We start from the raw sequence: 9,325 nt of genomic DNA, 5'->3' as shown, positions 1-9,325 counted from the left end.
CAGGCCCATAGAATTGTATGGGCAGTGATCAGTTACGGCGCTGTACTGTGAACAGGCTCATAGATTTGTATGGGCAGTGATCAGTTACAGCGCAGTACTGTGATCAGGCCCATAGAATTGTATGGGCAGTGATCGGTTACAGTGCAGTACTGTGAACAGGCCCATAGAATTGTATGGACAGTGATCAGTTACAACGCAGTACTGTGAACAGGCCTATAGAATTGTATGGGCAGTCATCAGTTACAGCGCAGTACTGTGAACAGGCCCATAGAATTGTATGGGCAGTCATCAGTTACAGCGCAGTACTGTGAACAGGCCCATAGAATTGTATGGGCAGTCATCAGTTACAGCGCAGTACTGTGACCAGGCCCATAGGATTGTATGGGCAGTGATCAGTTACAGCGCAGTACTGTGAACAGGCCCATAGAATTGTATGGGCAGTCATCATTTACAGCGCAGTATTGTGAACAGGCCCATAGAATTGTATGGGCAGTCATCAGTTACAGCGCTGTACTGTGAACAGGCCCATAGAATTGTATAGGCAGTGATCAGTTACAGCGCAGTGCTGTGACCAGGCTCATAGAATTGTATAGGCAGTGATCAGTTACAGCGCAGTGCTGTGAACGGGTTCATAGATTTGTATGGGCAGTGAGTTGACATGCAGAACAAAGCCCTGTGAACTAGGCCCGAAAGGTTACCTACATCTCCTCATAGTATCACTATGTGTTGAGCCTCATACTACCTGGAGGTGGTAAAATTGGCAGATGTGTGCCAGGAAACATGAGATAACTGTAATGCACATATTTATACTTACCTGGGTCTTCCTCCAACCCCATGAGGTGCGATGGCTCTCTTACCATCGCTGTCCTGGAACCTCTCCTGGTAATCAGGCGGCTGTGTGCTGTTGCGCATGCGCGGCTCGGCCTTGCGCGATCCCCTCGTTGCGCTCTCACACACACACACGGGAGCATTCTGCACCTGCACAGTAGTAGGGCTTCTATGAGGACATTCAGTGACATGACTATGTACTCTGTACAGTGCTGCAGAAGATGTCACTGCTATATAAATAATTACTACTACTAATAATAATAATAAGGCAAGACATTAGAGTATAATTGTAGGATTAGATTGTGAGTGCTGCAGCAGATTAGAATAATGATTAATAATAATAATAATAATAATAATAATAATAATATACAGTGATATGTCAGCAGCAGTCAGTATAGGCCGCCTGGTCTCTGTGTGGTACGCGTCTGCCCCCCGGTGGCGGATCAGGGCACTGCAGGCTGAATGGCATTTCTCTCCAGCAGTTGGGTCCTCCTCTCCGGGCTGTTGGAGCGACCTTGGTTCGGGGTTTGCTGGCTGATGTGGCCGCGGATCTGCAGAGGGGAGAGTTGGTCAGCAGACATTATCCAGGTCTGTAAAACTTTTCAGAGTATCATTTCTCCGCAGCAGCCCCCCTGTGCCCCCCCCTTCCCTGCAGCAGCCCCCCTGAGCCCCCCAGCAGCCCCCCTGCGCAGTTACAGGGGGTATAATCCGGTCAATGCTGTGTTTGGTGGGAAAGAAAGTAATCTCCATGGTAACTAAGAGGGCAGTCTGGGGGGTCCAGACTTGTTTGTGAGACCCCAGCAGAGAATTCACTCTCTACAATCCATGATTCAGCCACTTTGTAGCAAAGGTCGGTTGGAGGGGGGAGAGGGGGGGGGGGGGGATTCTGATACCCCCCCCAGGCTGAGCAATGAGGCTGATCTGTAATGTTGTGTCCAACAGGTGGTGGATCTAATAATTCTTCTATATGCAGATCAGAGAACTAATGCCTCTATATAATAATGGTAAAATGTCTTTATAGGACAGAATTGTCGTTTTTTTCATCACAGATGTAATAGTTACGCGTTTGGCAAATTTGCTTTATGCTCGGTACTTGTGGGCCCGAGGGGTCTGTCCACACTCCTGCATTTGTAAAAAGTCAGCAAAACTCTACGGTTTCTTTTCCACTGAGCACGATTTGAATTGAATCGCAAAACGCCAACGATTTTAAATCTCTAGGGTTGCTAGTTTCAATCGCAGAAAGTATTTTCCATGATTGCAATTCGATTTTATGTCATCCCTTGTTGGAGCGATTGTACCTGTGATCGCTCTACAATGTTAAAAGATAATTGCATAATCGCAATCGCATGTACAAAATTGATGAAAAGTTGCAATCACTTGCGTTTTGTGTTTGCATTAGGCGATTGCTAGTGGAAAATAGCACTAAAAACTGATATAAAAACGCACTAATGGCTTGCCAGATCTGATCACGGGAATTGATCCTTTTTACGATCAATTTCTTTGATCAGATCGCGCACGTTTTCACTTCTTGTTAGTGTTCCCGATTGATCGTTGACGTACGATTTTCGACTGGCCAATCGTTCAGGAAATGGGGCCATTGGTCACCTTTATGCCAGCAGCATTCTGGGAGTGACAGGGAGGTAGTGCATTGTGGGAAAACATACAGTGCACTGCATTCTGGTGCGTTTTATACAACCCACCCATCGACTTACATTACGAGTGTTTGGAACAAAAATGACTTTCTCTGTGTCTCTAAAATGCGCAAAACAGCAGCGCTTCAATGGAGACGTCAGAAGGTGATTTCTTCTTACTTTGTGACGTACTTGCAGAACTTTCAGTACGCTCAAATCTGCGACGCACAAATGTGGACAGGCTTACAGGTTGTTGTTTTTTTTTTTTTCCACATCGTTTTTGGGTGGCAGTTTGGAAAGAATTGTTGTATGGACATGTATTATCACCGCAGAGTAGCTTGTTCTGCCCCTGGAGGGGATGGGGGTGTAGGTGTACTTTTAGCATGTACGCTGGTGAGTTTGGTGCAGGATGTTAATCTGAGAGTACATAATATCGTAATATAATAAGTATTATTATTCTGTGTAAGGCCTGGAAGCCGCTAGAGCAGGGGTCCCCAACCTTTTTGAGCCCGGGGCCCACTATCCCGACCAAAATTTTCCCCGGGGCCCCCCTGGGGGGGGGTGTTGAGTGGGCGTGGCTAGTGTCGGCGGCAGCAGCCCCCCCCTTTTTTCCCAGATTCTACAGTATAGCAAGTACAGTTTCCACAGTATAGCAAGTCCAGTTACCACAGTATAGCAAGTACAGTTACCCCAGTATAGCAAGTACAGTTACCACAGTATAGCCAGTATAGTTACCCCAGTATAGCAAGTACAGTTACCACAGTATAGCAAGTACAGTTAGCCTAGTATAGCACGTACAGTTAGCCTAGTATAGCAAGTACAGTTACCACAGTATAGCAAGTACAGTTATCCCAGTATAGCAAGTACAGTTACCACACTAAACCAAGTACAGTTAGCCTAGTATAGCAAGTACAGTTACCCCAGTATAGCCAGTAGTTACCCCAGTATAGCAAGTACAGTTAGCCTAGTATAGCAAGTATAGCTACCCCAGTATAGCCAGTAGTTACCCCAGTATAGCAAGTACAGTTAGCCTAGTATAGCACGTATAGCTACCCCAGTATAGCAAGTACAGTTACCACAGTATAGCAAGTACAGTTAGCCTAGTATAGCAAGTATAGTTACCCCAGTATAGCAAGTACAGTTACCACACTATAGCAAGTACAGTTAGCCCAGTATAGCAAGTATAGTTAGCCCAGTATAGCCAGTAGTTACCCCAGTATAGCCAGTAGTTAGCCCAGTATAGCAAGTATAGTTAGCCCAGAATAGCAAGTATAGTTAGCCCAGTATAGCAAGTATAGTTAGCCCAGAATAGCAAGTATAGTTAGCCCAGTATAGCAGGTATAGTTAGCCCAGTATAGCAGGTATAGTTAGCCCAGTATAGCAGGTATAGTTAGCCCAGTATAGCAGGTATAGTTAGCCCAGAATAGCAGGTATAGTTAGCCCAGTATAGCAGGTATAGTTAGCCCAGTATAGCAGGTATAGTTAGCCCAGAATAGCAAGTATAGTTAGCCCAGTATAGCAAGTATAGTTAGCCCAGAATAGCAAGTATAGTTAGCCCAGTATAGCAGGTATAGTTAGCCCAGTATAGCAGGTATAGTTAGCCCAGTATAGCAGGTATAGTTAGCCCAGTATAGCAGGTATAGTTAGCCCAGAATAGCAGGTATAGTTAGCCCAGTATAGCAGGTATAGTTAGCCCAGAATAGCAGGTATAGTTAGCCCAGTATAGCAGGTATAGTTAGCCCAGAATAGCAGGTATAGTTAGCCCAGAATAGCAGGTATAGTTAGCCCAGTATAGCAGGTATAGTTAGCCCAGTATAGCAAGTATAGTTAGCCCAGAATAGCAAGTATAGTTAGCCCAGAATAGCAAGTATAGTTAGCCCAGTATAGCAAGTATAGTTAGCCCAGTATAGCAAGTATAGTTAGCCCAGAATAGCAAGTATAGTTAGCCCAGTATAGCAGGTATAGTTAGCCCAGTATAGCAGGTATAGTTAGCCCAGTATAGCAGGTATAGTTAGCCCAGTATAGCAGGTATAGTTAGCCCAGTATAGCAGGTATAATTAGCCCAGTATAGCAGGTATAGTTAGCCCAGTATAGCCGGTATAGTTAGCCCAGTATAGCAGGTATAGTTAGCCCAGAATAGCAAGTATAGTTAGCCCAGTATAGCAAGTATAGTTAGCCCAGTATAGCAGGTATAATTAGCCCAGTATAGCAGGTATAGTTAGCCCAGTATAGCAAGTATAGTTAGCCCAGTATAGCAAGTATAGTTAGCCCAGTATAGCCAGTAGTTAGCCCAGTATAGCAGGTATAGTTAGCCCAGAATAGCAAGTATAGTTAGCCCAGAATAGCAAGTATAGTTAGCCCAGTATAGCAGGTATAGTTAGCCCAGTATAGCAAGTATAGTTAGCCCAGTATAGCAGGTATAATTAGCCCAGTATAGCAGGTATAGTTAGCCCAGTATAGCAGGTATAATTAGCCCAGTATAGCAGGTATAGTTAGCCCAGTATAGCAAGTATAGTTAGCCCAGTATAGCAAGTACAGTTAGCCCAGTATAGCAGGTATAGTTAGCCCAGTATAGCAGGTATAGTTAGCCCAGAATAGCAAGTATAGTTAGCCCAGAATAGCAGGTATAGTTAGCCCAGAATAGCAAGTACAGTTAGCCCAGTATAGCAGGTATAGTTAGCCCAGTATAGCAGGTATAGTTAGCCCAGAATAGCAAGTATAGTTAGCCCAGAATAGCAAGCATAGTTAGCCCAGTATAGCAGGTATAGTTAGCCCAGTATAGCAAGTATAGTTAGCCCAGTATAGCAAGTACAGTTAGCCCAGTATAGCAAGTATAGTTAGCCCAGTATAGCAGGTATAATTAGCCCAGTATAGCAGGTATAGTTAGCCCAGTATAGCAAGTATAGTTAGCCCAGTATAGCAAGTATAGTTAGCCCAGTATAGCCAGTAGTTAGCCCAGTATAGCAGGTATAGTTAGCCCAGTATAGCAGGTATAGTTAGCCCAGTATAGCAGGTATAGTTAGCCCAGAATAGCAAGTATAGTTAGCCCAGAATAGCAGGTATAATTAGCCCAGTATAGCAGGTATAGTTAGCCCAGTATAGCAGGTATAGTTAGCCCAGTATAGCAGGTATAGTTAGCCCAGAATAGCAAGTATAGTTAGCCCAGAATAGCAAGTACAGTTAGCCCAGTATAGCAGGTATAGTTATCCCAGTATAGCAGGTATAGTTAGCCCAGAATAGCAAGTATAGTTAGCCCAGAATAGCAAGCATAGTTAGCCCAGTATAGCAGGTATAGTTAGCCCAGTATAGCAAGTATAGTTAGCCCAGTATTGCAAGTACAGTTAGCCCAGTATAGCAGGTATAGTTAGCCCAGTATAGCAGGTATAGTTAGCCCAGTATAGCAAGTATAGTTAGCCCAGAATAGCAAGTATAGTTAGCCCAGTATAGCAGGTATAATTAGCCCAGTATAGCAGGTATAGTTAGCCCAGTATAGCAGGTATAGTTAGCCCAGTATAGCAGGTATAGTTAGCCCAGTATAGCAGGTATAATTAGCCCAGTATAGCAGGTATAGTTAGCCCAGTATAGCAGGTATAGTTAGCCCAGTATAGCAGGTATAGTTAGCCCAGAATAGCAAGTATAGTTAGCCCAGAATAGCAAGTATAGTTAGCCCAGAATAGCAAGTATAGTTAGCCCAGTATTGCAAGTACAGTTACCCCAGTATAGCAGGTATAGTTAGCCCAGTATAGCAGGTATAGTTAGCCCAGAATAGCAAGTATAGTTAGCCCAGAATAGCAGGTATAGTTAGCCCAGTATAGCAGGTATAGTTAGCCCAGTATAGCAGGTATAGTTACCCCAGTATAGCAGGTATAGTTAGCCCAGTATAGCAGGTATAGTTAGCCCAGTATAGCAAGTATAGTTAGCCCAGAATAGCAAGTATAGTTAGCCCAGTATAGCAGGTATAATTAGCCCAGTATAGCAGGTATAGTTAGCCCAGTATAGCAGGTATAGTTAGCCCAGTATAGCAGGTATAATTAGCCCAGAATAGCAGGTATAGTTAGCCCAGTATAGCAGGTATAGTTAGCCCAGTATAGCAGGTATAGTTAGCCCAGTATAGCAGGTATAATTAGCCCAGTATAGCAGGTATAGTTAGCCCAGTATAGCAGGTATAGTTAGCCCAGAATAGCAGGTATAGTTAGCCCAGTATAGCAGGTATAGTTAGCCCAGTATAGCAGGTATAGTTAGCCCAGTATAGCAGGTATAGTTAGCCCAGTATAGCAGGTATAATTAGCCCAGTATAGCAGGTATAGTTAGCCCAGTATAGCAGGTATAGTTAGCCCAGTATAGCAGGTATAGTTAGCCCAGAATAGCAAGTATAGTTAGCCCAGAATAGCAAGTATAGTTAGCCCAGAATAGCAAGTATAGTTAGCCCAGTATAGCAGGTATAGTTAGCCCAGTATAGCAAGTATAGTTAGCCCAGTATAGCAGGTATAATTAGCCCAGTATAGCAGGTATAGTTAGCCCAGTATAGCAGGTATAGTTAGCCCAGTATAGCAAGTATTGTTAGCCCAGTATAGCAGGTATAATTAGCCCAGTATAGCAGGTATAGTTAGCCCAGTATAGCAAGTATAGTTAGCCCAGTATAGCAAGTACAGTTAGCCCAGTATAGCAGGTATAGTTAGCCCAGTATAGCAGGTATAGTTAGCCCAGAATAGCAAGTATAGTTAGCCCAGAATAGCAAGCATAGTTAGCCCAGTATAGCAGGTATAGTTAGCCCAGTATAGCAAGTATAGTTAGCCCAGTATAGCAAGTACAGTTAGCCCAGTATAGCAAGTACAGTTACCCCAGTATAGCAGGTATAGTTAGCCCAGTATAGCAGGTATAATTAGCCCAGTATAGCAGGTATAGTTAGCCCAGTATAGCAGGTATAGTTAGCCCAGTATAGCAGGTATAGTTAGCCCAGAATAGCAAGTATAGTTAGCCCAGAATAGCAAGTATAGTTAGCCCAGTATAGCAGGTATAGTTAGCCCAGTATAGCAGGTATAATTAGCCCAGTATAGCAGGTATAATTAGCCCAGTATAGCAGGTATAGTTAGCCCAGTATAGCAGGTATAGTTAGCCCAGTATAGCAGGTATAGTTAGCCCAGAATAGCAAGTATAGTTAGCCCAGAATAGCAAGCATAGTTAGCCCAGAATAGCAGGTATAGTTAGCCCAGTATAGCAGGTATAGTTAGCCCAGTATAGCAGGTATAGTTAGCCCAGTATAGCAGGTACAGTTAGCCCAGTATAGCAGGTATAGTTAGCCCAGTATAGCAGGTATAGTTAGCCCAGTATAGCAAGTATAGTTAGCCCAGTATAGCAGGTATAATTAGCCCAGTATAGCAAGTATAGTTAGCCCAGTATAGCAGGTACAGTTAGCCCAGTATAGCAGGTATAGTTAGCCCAGTATAGCAAGTATAGTTAGCCCAGTATAGCAGGTATAGTTAGCCCAGTATAGCAGGTATAGTTAGCCCAGTATAGCAGGTATAGTTAGCCCAGTATAGCAGGTATAATTAGCCCAGTATAGCAGGTATAGTTAGCCCAGTATAGCAGGTATAGTTAGCCCAGTATAGCAGGTATAGTTAGCCCAGTATAGCAAGTATAGTTAGCCCAGTATAGCAGGTATAATTAGCCCAGTATAGCAGGTATAGTTAGCCCAGTATAGCAGGTATAGTTAGCCCAGTATAGCAGGTATAGTTAGCCCAGAATAGCAGGTATAGTTAGCCCAGTATAGCAAGTACAGTTAGCCCAGTATAGCAGGTATAGTTAGCCCAGTATAGCAGGTATAGTTAGCCCAGTATAGCAAGTATAGTTAGCCCAGTATAGCAGGTATAATTAGCCCAGTATAGCAGGTATAGTTAGCCCAGTATAGCAAGTATAGTTAGCCCAGTATAGCAAGTATAGTTAGCCCAGTATAGCCAGTAGTTAGCCCAGTATAGCAGGTATAGTTAGCCCAGAATAGCAAGTATAGTTAGCCCAGAATAGCAGGTATAATTAGCCCAGTATAGCAGGTATAGTTAGCCCAGTATAGCAGGTATAGTTAGCCCAGTATAGCAGGTATAGTTAGCCCAGAATAGCAAGTATAGTTAGCCCAGTATAGCAAGTATAGTTAGCCCAGTATAGCAGGTATAGTTAGCCCAGTATAGCAGGTATAGTTAGCCCAGTATAGCAGGTATAGTTAGCCCAGTATAGCAGGTATAGTTAGCCCAGTATAGCAGGTATAGTTAGCCCAGAATAGCAAGTATAGTTAGCCCAGAATAGCAGGTATAATTAGCCCAGTATAGCAGGTATAGTTAGCCCAGTATAGCAGGTATAGTTAGCCCAGTATAGCAGGTATAGTTAGCCCAGAATAGCAAGTATAGTTAGCCCAGTATAGCAAGTATAGTTAGCCCAGTATAGCAGGTATAATTAGCCCAGTATAGCAGGTATAGTTAGCCCAGTATAGCAGGTATAGTTAGCCCAGTATAGCAGGTATAGTTAGCCCAGAATAGCAAGTATAGTTAGCCCAGTATAGCAGGTATAGTTAGCCCAGTATAGCAGGTATAGTTAGCCCAGTATAGCAGGTATAGTTAGCCCAGTATAGCAGGTATAGTTAGCCCAGTATAGCAGGTATAGTTAGCCCAGAATAGCAAGTATAGTTAGCCCAGTATAGCAGGTACAGTTAGCCCAGTATAGCAGGTATAGTTAGCCCAGAATAGCAAGTATAGTTAGCCCAGTATAGCAGGTATAGTTAGCCCAGTATAGCAAGTATAGTTAGCCCAGTATAGCAGGTATAGTTAGCCCAGTATAGCAGGTATAGTTAGCCCAGTATAGCAGGTATAGTTAGCCCA

At 43.6% G+C, this 9,325-nt stretch overlaps 1 protein-coding gene across 9 annotated transcripts in view; it reads left to right on the top strand.

Moving 5' to 3' along the window:
• Nucleotides 1-1,357: 1,357 nt before the first annotated feature.
• Nucleotides 1,358-9,325, top strand: part of GRAMD1B (GRAM domain containing 1B) — a 464,835-nt gene continuing 456,867 nt past the window's right edge. For 8 of the 9 annotated variants that reach the window (XM_068238823.1, XM_068238819.1, XM_068238822.1 and 5 more), the window contains exon 1: nt 1,358-1,416. The gene's annotated coding sequence lies outside the window, so the exon portion shown is untranslated. Of the gene's footprint in view, nt 1,417-2,824; nt 2,853-9,325 lie in introns of those variants that run through there. The other variant, XM_068238815.1, reaches the window with a different exon arrangement.

Source organism: Hyperolius riggenbachi, chromosome 6 (assembly GCF_040937935.1).
Source record: "Hyperolius riggenbachi isolate aHypRig1 chromosome 6, aHypRig1.pri, whole genome shotgun sequence".
Lineage (NCBI taxonomy): Eukaryota > Metazoa > Chordata > Amphibia > Anura > Hyperoliidae > Hyperolius > Hyperolius riggenbachi.
The sequence above is the reverse complement of the archived record's forward strand: the minus strand, read 5'-3'. Positions and strand labels throughout refer to the sequence as shown.